The 11,122-nt window shown below is 41.0% G+C and overlaps 1 pseudogene; it reads right to left on the bottom strand.

The window, feature by feature from the left end:
• Positions 1-791: 791 nt before the first annotated feature.
• LOC136596561 (lysozyme g-like) overlaps positions 792-11,122 on the bottom strand; it is a 44,218-nt pseudogene continuing 33,887 nt past the window's right edge.

Genomic DNA, 11,122 nt, shown 5'->3' with positions numbered 1-11,122 from the left:
GCAATGCTCGATCGATTAATTGCCCTTAGCGAGTATGCTCGCTCATCTCTACTCCTGAGTCCATGCAGTGATCTGCATTAGAGAACCATGCCTGTTTTGAATGCAGTGACGCCTGAAGGCCCACAGATTTTGAGCATCCAATATTAACCATCAGCCTTATCCGTTGTACACATGATTTTTTCCAGATTTTTTACATTTTTCGATATTATGTACTGTAGATAGTTGGATATCCAAAGCCTTCACAATTTTATGTTAAGGAACATTTTTCTGAAATTGTGTCACAATTTTGTAGGCGCAGTATTTCACTGATTGGTGAACTTCTGACCCTCTTTACTTCTGAAAAACTCTGTCTTTTGGAATTGGGATTGTATATAACCATGGTAAAAAATTAAGCAATTTTGCCATGACACCATAAATCATGGAAAACCTCAACACTTTAGCTGTGATTTACAAGAATTGTAGCCAAGGTGGTCCCTTTGGAGGTGAGCCAGTTTTACATCACCTATTGCGGATTCTAGACATTACATATTTACTGTTTGATAACAAGTGTGATGGTTTTACAGTCATTGTTAAAAATAAACACAATAGTAAACCTGTTCTGCCTTTAAAAGTGATACATTTTATTTGTAGAATATTTTGTTGCATTCAAATTATAAGTGTAATTATTTTGTAGTCAAGTTGATTTATCTTAATCCTTATGCTTTACTTTTAATCATTATAAGCTATGCATTGTATAGAGTATTAAAGATTAAAACCAAATACAAGAAGCCAGTAAATAAGAAAGGCATTATTCAATATCCTTGACTTTTGAAGTACTGAGCACGGGCAACAACATCATTGGCATAGTCATGTCCTTCTGTGTGTTCGTCAACATTGTTCAAGTCATTAACCCTACTTACCACCTCTGTTGTATGCAGCAAAAGCCCCTGTAAAAAAAAAAAAGAAGACGGCAAAAAATATAAACAACTTTTCATACTGATGTACCTTTCATAGTCTTTCTGGAGATATAGCTTTACATTGTTATTAACTGTCATCCCTATTTCCCATCAGCACAGTTATATTTTGCAGATCATTTAGAGCCCCATTCATTTATGTGAATGAGCACTAGGGCCCATTTGCATCTTTCCAGATGTAGCACTACTCTGATCCATGTGCTGTGTTTCTAGTATTGCAGCTTGGTCCCGTTCAATACACCGTCAGTGTTAGACATTTGAAAACATTGAAGACTACATAGTGAACATAATTACAGGACTCTCAACATTTACACCAAGGTGACATGGTGCAATTTGTCGTTCAAAAATATTTTATTATGACATAGGTGACAAAACATAATTAACAACAAAAATATATAGCTGTATAACTTTGACGGGTTAAGTTGTCAGATAAATCAAAGAATATAATAGAACGCAAAGTAAAATAGATGAACACAGGGTAGGAAAGGGAAATCTAGGGGAGGGAAAGGTGGAAAGGGACATCTGGGCCTCAAAGGAGGTTGGAAAAGAGAAATCAACCCTGCCGAGTAGAAATGTTGGCAACCCAGGCTATCTTTGACATTCTCTCATGTGAGGCCAATGAAACCAGGGTCAAGCCCAAAGATAGCTTTTACTGTGCCATGCCCGCACCTAAAGACAACCATTCTTCCATTCTGGGAGATGACCTAAATTCCAGCCATGGCTGCCATACCGCATAAAATGCATTAAGATCTTGGTCCTCCTCAGCTCTCATCTCTTTATAACGTACCAGTGTGTTGGTTGCCTCTAACCGCTGAACTCTGGTTGGGGAAATGTTGGTTCTCCACAATCTTGGGATGATTTGCCTAACGGCCTGGACAGAGAATCGTAACAAACCCTTCTTTACCTTTGTTATGGACCCTGGAAACATAGACAACAAAGCCATCTTGCAGGTGAGAACAATGGGAGCACCACAGATCCAGGGCCAAGACATCCGACCACAAAGCTGCCACTGGGGGATAATCCCACCATATGTGACTCATACTACCCCTACTCCCAGAGCACCTCCAGCATATGGGGGAGGTTTGGGAAAACATTCTATGTTGGCCGGTCCGGTGTCCTGTACCATTGTGACAATATCTTAAAGTTAAGTTCTTGGAGTCTAGAATACAACGTCCCCTTGTGTGTTAGAGTGATAGCTTTTTGCCACTGGTCCTGGGAAAGGTGCTGACCCAGCTCCCTTTCCCAAGCCCCAACATACTCCAGGGGTTCGTCCCGCACCTCTCGAGACAGCAGCATCCTATCTAAGTATGATATTGGGTGTTTAGGATTTTCCATGGAGGTTCAAATTACTTCAAAGGGCGAAACCTGTATCGGGTGTCAGGGAATCCAAGGCCCCCCGCAGCTGAAAATATCTCAGCCATTCTCCTGGAGGAATCTGAGTTCCCTCAAAGAACTCCACCAGAGGCCTCAGCCCACCAGGTCTGAGAACATCCCTCAAATGTGGAATTGGGTCATGGTGCAATTTTTTACTTTTTCTTTTTTTGACCAAACTCCGGATTGGACCCAAAGACAGTACTCTCACACGAGATATAAATACTGCAGATATTCCTGCTCCAATATAGTGGGAAGTTCTATGGTTAAAAGTACTTCCCACTTGAACATCCCCTTAAAGGGATATTCCAAAATCAGACTTGTATGGCATATCTACAGTATAGATTAGTGAAGTAACAGGTGGAGTGATGATACTCCCATCAGAGCCCCAGGTGAAACAAGTTTAACAAAGACAATGGGGAGGTGGAATTTAAGGCACATTAGTGGGGGTTTAGGTACTCACAAATCAGCAAGTATCCAAGCTTGCATTCTGGGGCCATCAGAAGTATTTTGGGAGCCATCTAAAGATGTTGTTTGGGACTATGTGCAGCAATGCCAATCCATAGATGTTCAGTTAAGCAAGAGGTCTCCTCAATCCTATTTCAGCCAAGAGTGGGAGAAGACATATTTGGCATTGTCCAATCTGGTATACAAACTAGCGCCATTCCTAGGAAGGCAAAAGCCTTTTGAATGCCCTCTAGGTCTAGAGTAAGTACTTTGAGACAGAACTACGCAGGATAGGATGAAAGGGATGGTCCTAACAGTAGGTCACACCCATCTTAGGGGCATTATCCAGCAGTGGCTTCACTTGTTTCCTTATGTTGAGGGAGATGGGAGAATAATAGATGCATCATTAAAACCGATAGCTCCCATCTCTCAGGCTTCCTTTAGCTGGCAGAGAACAGCACATTGTATGGGCGACTGTGGTCTTCTAGCCATGGGCCCTTGACTTAATGAACAATATCCAGCTACAAGTGGACATTTTCAGGTTGATCCAGTAGGCACTTGAAGGTAAGAGATGGCACGAGAAAGTTTTCAGAGCTGACTGCTTTGGGTAAGCCTCTGATTTTAATGTTTGTTGACCCCTGCAATTTTAATTCCCATCAAGGTGAAGTGATACATTTCTCAAAACAGTGGTACAAGAGTGCACCTCAGAGGAGAGGTGAGTGGTGTCTTGGGGCAATGTGAGATTTTGTTGTTGTACCTGTTCAATTGTAGTAAAAATACTGGACATTATCTAATATCTTCCATATGGTTATACGCATGGCGTATAACAAGCAAGCTACCTCTTGCTTGATAGGTAGGGAGAGGACTATTCTGGGAGTATATCAAATAAGGGGGATGGAAACAATGCATCTACAGCGTGACCTTTTGGAATGCAGCAATCCTGCAAGTCAATGTTAGGCTGGGAATTAAAGGGAAAAAAAGAATGTGAGATCTTGCAGCTTGATGGAACATGCTGCAATTTGTTTCCCGGATAGCATTGGGGTGCCATGCAGGAAAACATTGCTAATGTGTATGAACCCATTCAAAAGAATGGAGGTTCATATTAGTGCATCTCGCAACGCACAAATTTCGTATGATATTTAAGCCAGTGTGAAGGCAGCCTAACAGTCAGGCCGTGCCGTGACTTTCTTTTCTTAGCAAGAAGTGTAGTTCTAGGAAGTCTCACTTACCAATTCTCCCAATACATAAATCCACATGGAGACATAGAAAAGTAATTGCACAAATAGCTGCAGAGAAACATATACAAAAGGTTTGTGTATATTTCTTTGCAACCAGTAAAGCAATTACCTTTCTATGTCTCCATGTGGATTTATGTATTGGAAGAATTTGCACTTCATATGGGTATTACTAAATTGCTATTTATCTACAAACCTTGATGGTATCTCAATCTATAATGAGTATGTCTCTGTCTTTTTAAAATTGTATTTTATAATCTTATAATGGCAGTGTATGCATGTGTTCCCTGTGATGAAGTGTGCCCATGATCAAGTGTGACTTCTATGCAGTTTAACATGGCATGAATTAATATCTGCTTATGCTTTTCCTCCTTTCAACAGGTACATGTTTTCCCCTGCAACTGAAGTCCACCCACCCCCCGCTGCTTCATCTCTGCTTAAATTGCACCATTGCTATTTTCTTGCATCTTCTCACTGTTATGTCTATGGTACGTGTCTCTTGCCTAGCTTGATTACTGGTCATATTTGTGCATCCTCCACGTCTATGTCCAGTTTAAGTGTGGAGGGGTTATTTATGTGAGCGAGCCATAAAATCTCTGGGTAGGTCACTAGCCAGTTGCTTAACGAATCTAATTGAACTAGTCCCTCCCAGGTGTTGGCTGTTGCTTGGTTTTAAAAGTAGTATCTAGTGATGAGCGAACGTACTCATTTAGGACAATTACTCGATCGAGCATCGCTTTTTTCAAGTAACTGCCTAATTGGGCGAAAGGATTCAGGGGGCGGCGGGGGTGAGCGGGGGGTTGCGCGGGGGAGTGGAGGGGAAAAGAGAGAGCTCCCCCCTGTTCCCCACTGCTACCCCCCAGACCACCCTGCCCCCCTCAGTGCCCCCCAAATCTTTTCACCCGAGTAGGCAGTTACTCGAAAAAGCGATGCTCGATCGAGTAATTCTCCTAAACAAGTACGTTCGCTCATCTCTAGTAGTATCCCTTCACTGACACGCATGTGGCAGTGTATGCATGTGTTCCCTGTGATGAAGCGTGCCCGTGATCAAGTGTGCCTTCTATACAGTTTAACATGGCATTTCAACAGGGCAAGAGACAGGTATGCCGCATAAATTGTCCTAAAACCCTGCACTCCCTGACCATCACTACCACTATAGTCTCTTTTCTTATCTTTACGGTTTACTATCAAACCTACATCCAGCGCCCACCTCTAGGGCATTCTATCCATAACAGCTCCTCTCTCCTTTCTTCGCCTATGCACAGCTCACATGCACTCTTTACTTTCCTTAAACGTCTCAATCCCCCTGAAGCCACAGTGAAACAGAACTATCACCTTTATAAATCCTCTAATCACCTGCTCACCCTCGCAATACTGCTGCTACTAGCAGCAGGGGACATCTCTCCCAATCCTGTCCCACCCTCTAGTGCCCCTAACTATTACTCCCCACCAGCCCCACTGAGACATCCTACTAGCCCAACCACTAGCCCATGCATACCCTCCCCACTTTCCTTTCAATGTGCGCTCTGGAATTGCCAGTCAGTATGCAACAAACTTCCCACCATCTATGACTTTTTCACTGCTAAATCCCTAAACCTGCTAGCTCTAACAGAAACATGGATACAGCAGTCTGACACGGCCTCCCTTGCTGCACTGCCTTACAATGGCCTGCAGTTCTGCCAAGCCCCAAGACCGGAAGATACGAGTAGGTGCGCTCCTCTCCTCACAATGCACTTTCCAGGTCATACCCCCAGTACCCTCACTTACTTTCTCATCATTCGAGGTACATGCCGTACGGCTGTCCATGCAAGTAGCAGTTATTGACCATCCCCCAGGTGCTTCTCGCTTGTTTCTGGACCACTTTGCCACCTGGCTCCCACACTTTCTCTCCAGCGACATCCCAACCCTCATGCTAGGAGACTTCAACAACCTCACTAATGACCCCATCTCTTCATCTGCCTCTCAGCCATCCGTTTTAGATCGCGGCAACCCTGGCTCACACCTCAAACGCGATTCATCCAGCGGTGCTCTAGGTGTGCTGAACGGCTGTGGAGAAAGTCTCAAAAGCCCGCAGACTTTCTCCACTTTAAATTCATGCTTAGAACATACAACCTTGCCCTCCACCACGCCAAACATGTCTACATCACCTCTTTTGTCTCCTCACTAGCCCATAACCCTAAAAGACTCTTTGACACTTTCCACTGCCTTCTCAGCCCAAAACTGCAGCCCCCCCCCCCCCCCCCCCCCGTGACAGATCTCAATGCTGAAGAGCTGGCTGCGTACTTCAAAAAGAAAATTGATGACATCCGGCAGGAAATAACCTCCCAATCCTAGACTAGCCCCTACCCTAGTCTCGTCAGCACTGCATCCACCTTCCTTGTTCATATACTGTAACAGAGAGTATATTTATTCAACGATAAATCTCAATTGTACAGTATGTCACTACTATTGATAAACATTGATCAGTCATGCTGAACACGATAGGGAGGTGCTGGCTGAATTGAGTCACTTTTGTCACTTTTTGATTTTTACAAGCAAAAAGGAAAAAATCGTGTTAAATGGTCCTGGTCCAACAAGTTTCCCTCAAAATGAGCTCCTCAGGGACCCAGATAAACCTTTAATATGTATGTTTACATCAATAAAGTGACTGTTTAATTCTGACAGAGGTATATAAGTTCATATAGTTTCCTATTTTCCTTACTGAAAGAGAGGATCAGAGATAAGAAGGAGAGGGGACAACGTTTTTTGTAATACAATAGATGGTTGAGTAGAAGAAAAGTGTTTTCCCCCATCCAGTAGGTTGCGATTAAGTGCGCAATAACCTGAAAAAGAAGGAGGTGTAGGCTATTTAGACTGCAATAAATAATGGAACAGAGGATTTTCCCTCTATCCAATAGACAGCCGTTACACAACAATCCCTCTCTTCTCTCTTAAAGAAGCCTTTTAATACTGTATATCTCTATTATTTATTTCGGCTCCAGTCTGTAATTGATTTCAATTGCTCTTATTGTGATTTTCCACTTCCATAAGTCCCATCTATTCTTCACTGCTATTATTGCACTTCTTTAACTATATACTTCTTTCTTCTGCTTTTACTATACTCACACGTAGTCATCTCTGATATTCTATTTCTGTTTAAGAGCTACTTTCTCTAGTCTGATTGGCTTGTTTCCAGCTATCTCTGTCTTTTTTGTAATTATTATTGCTGCACTTTCAAATGATTCTTTCTGATATTCTTATATTATTTCTATCTAAAAGCAGCTTTTTAGTCTAAGTAGTTTAGTTCTTGTTATTCTTTCTATTTCAGCAGAGGTTGAGGATATTAAGATAGCAAAAAACATAAATAAAGAAATGATAAGCAAAATAAACCAATAGCCCTGCTGGTGGGCTGCTGGTGTAAAAATCAAAAAGTGACAACAGTGACTCAATCAGCCAGCACCTCCCTATTGTGTTCAGGAAGGTGTTCGGCATGACTGATCAATGTTTATCAATAGTAGTGACTTACAATTGAGATCTATCATTAAATAAATATACTCCCTATTTTATGAACAAGGAAGGTGGATTTAGGATGAAATAATATTCCACGAAGTCTTGATTTCAGTTTCCGCAAACTATAAGTGGGAATTGCCTCATGCATTGTTTCATATGCGTAAAGTGTTTGTTTGTCCAGTTGTTTGTGGATATTTTAATTGCAGTAATAAAAGTTATTTTTTATAGTCCAGTCAGTGAATAGGTTTAGTAAATTCAGACTATCCTTGCCTCAGTGAAATTGGTTTTGGATAATGGTTTTCCCCATTGTTTTTAAAGGCTATTGGGGAAGTGGAGAGAACTTCAAAAATACTTAGAGAGATAAGATTCTTATATGCAAAATAACATTTCCTCAATACAATTGAAAATTATGAGCATTTAGCCCTGTTCATCAGGGGCGTACCTAAGGGCTCAGGGGCCCGGGTGCAAAAGTTCAGCTCGGGGCCCCCCTGGGCCTCCACCCCACACTCCCCCGTACCCATACCTAGATCGTGCTGCATACGTGATCTCCCCCTTGGCGTAATTTTTCCAAACATGGCGCATTTCCTGCACATGAACATTTGTTTGTAGCCCTGCAGGCCACTCTCACACACCGCTTTGTACCGCTATTAGCGCGGTGTCCCGAGCGCCGTACTAACCGCGGTACAACACTCCCAGAGATTTTAATGAGCTTACTTAAACCTGCGCTCGAACATGGTGTTTCTAACGCTGTGATTTTAGAGAGCTGTCTGTTCTATTTTTGCGTTGTCGTGGTTTTTAACACACCTCCTCACAACGATGGGGTGCATTAAAAAGCGTTGTCAGACGCTGTAACCTGTGTTCAAAAATGCTGCTCAAAATCCTGGTAAAAATGCCACGATTTCAAGCTGCGTTTTCTGAACACGTGTCTATCTATCTATCTATATACTATCTATCTATCCCATATCTATCTATATACTATCTATCCCATATCTATCCCATATCTATCCCATATCTATCTATATACTATCTATCTATATACTATCTATCTATATACTATCTATCTATATACTATCTATCTATCCCATATCTATCTATATACTATCTATCCCATATCTATCTATATACTATCTATCCCATATCTATCTATATACTATCTATCCCATATCTATCTATATACTATCTATCCCATATCTATCTGTATACTATCTATCTATACACTATCTATCTATACACTATCTATCTATACACTATCTATCTATACACTATCTATATATATACTAGCTATCTGCTATCTATATACTATCTATGTATCCCATATCTATCTATATACTATCTATGTATCCCATATCTATCTATATACTATCTATATATCACATATCTATCTATATACTATCTATGTATCCCATATCTATCTATACTATCTGCTATCTATATACTATCTATCTAATCATCCATCTATCTATCTCATATCTATCTACTATCTATACACTATCTATCTATCTATCTACTATCTATACACTATCTATCTATATACTATCTATACACTATCTATCTATATACTATCTATACACTATCTATCTATATACTATCTATACACTATCTATATACTATCTATACACTATCTATATACTATCTATACACTATCTATCTATATACTATATCTTTACACTATCTATATATACATTATCTATCTCATATCTATCTATACACTATCTATCTATCTCATATTTATCTATATACTATCTATCTATCTGCTATCTATATACCATCTATCTATTCATCCATCTATCTATACACTATCTATATACTATCTATTCATCCATCTATCTATACACTATCTATATACTATCTATTCATCCATCTATCTATACACTATCTATATACTATCTATTCATCTATCTATATACTATCTAGCTATCTCATATGAGATAGATAGATAGCATATAGATAGCAGATAGATAGTATATAGATAGATGGATGAATAGATAGATAGTATATAGATAGATATGGGATAGATAGATAGATAGTATATATATATATATATATATATATATATATACACACACACACATACTATAGATAGTGTATATATATATATATATATATATATATATATATATATATATATATATACACACACACATACATACATACTATAGATAGATAGATAGATAAAGGAGGGAGACAGACAGACACATACATATGCACTTACCCCAGGGCCCGGTCCACTTCTCCTTCATGTGACAGCAGCAGCAAGCCAGCAATTCAGAAGCTTCCCGTTCACCAGGAAGCAGGGGGGGGGGAGCACATGATCCCTGTCATGTGACTTCTTCCCTCCTCCCCTGCCGTCCCATGTGACTTCCTCCTTCTCCCCTGCCGGCCCGCATATTAGGTATTTCAGCCGCACTTAAGCAGCTTAATATATCTCCAAAGGGGGGGGGGGGGCGGGGGTGTACCCAACAACCAATCAGGTCGCGGGAATCGCTCACTGCTGCTTAAGTGCGGCTGAAATCCCAAATATGCTGCCGGCCCATGTGAGTTCCTCCCTCCTTCTCTCTGCTCTGCCGAGCCTTCCTCTCACGCTGGCCGTTCCGGCTGCCGCATGATGAGAATTTTGCTGCAGTCAGAACGGTCAGCGATTAATGCACTAAATGTGCATGTTGGTTATGCAGAGGGCGGCGTCGGGGCCCCTTGAGCGCAGGGGCCGGGTCGCCATGGCGACCCCAGCACCCCCTGACGCTACGCCTATGCTTCATATCATTAGCTGATCACCTCAGGTTTTGTACCTAAAATCTCTATTAATCAGTAATTATTACCAGGCAAAGCTATGAGTGTCTGCTGCAAGAGAAATATGGCATTTTGTACGTGGTGCTCATTCAGATGAATGGGCCACCATATATTACATGGTCTTCCTGACAAATTATGTCTTACTATGTATGTGGTATTTCCTATAAATAGCATGCAGTATTTTGTGATATCTAAGTGTATTGAAGGTAAACCTAAGGGTGAATTCATGCCTGCGTTAGGGCTCAGTTCAAGATTTCAGTTTCTCTGTTTTGTTTCTGGAGCAGAGATATGGAAATAAACCAGAATTAAACGATTTCAAATGGATTTTAAAAAAGTAAAGCAAACGGAAAGATTTCTGGGTTTGGGGTTTTTTTGAATGGAAAAATAGCTTTGCAGACTTTCCATTTTTTTTTTATTTGCATCTTCAAGAAAACCTACAAAGCTTACCAAAGCAGAAAAATAAAGAAGCTTCAGTGGTATGTATGCATATCATAATAGTGTGCAACACCACAATGTTGTTATAATAAAAAGCTTTTCTTTGACATTGGTTGTTGGGTCAAGATTAGAGATGAGCGAACGTACTCGTCTGAGTTTGATACTCATTCTAGTATTAGCGTGTTCGAGATGCTCGTTACTCGTGACGAGTACCACGCGATGTTCGAGTTACTTTCACTTTCATCTCTGAGACGTTAGCGCGCTTTTCTGGCCAATAGAAAGACAGGGAAGGCATTACAACTTCCCCCTGCGACGTTCAAGCCCTATACCACCCCCCTGCAGTGAGTGGCTGGCGAGATCAGGTGTCACCCGAGTATATAAATCGGCCCCTCCCGCGGCTCGCCA

The sequence above is a fragment of the Eleutherodactylus coqui genome, chromosome 1, assembly GCF_035609145.1.
Source record: "Eleutherodactylus coqui strain aEleCoq1 chromosome 1, aEleCoq1.hap1, whole genome shotgun sequence".
NCBI classification, from domain to species: domain Eukaryota; kingdom Metazoa; phylum Chordata; class Amphibia; order Anura; family Eleutherodactylidae; genus Eleutherodactylus; species Eleutherodactylus coqui.
Note: the sequence above shows the minus strand (reverse complement) of the source record. Positions and strands in the feature narration are given on the sequence as shown.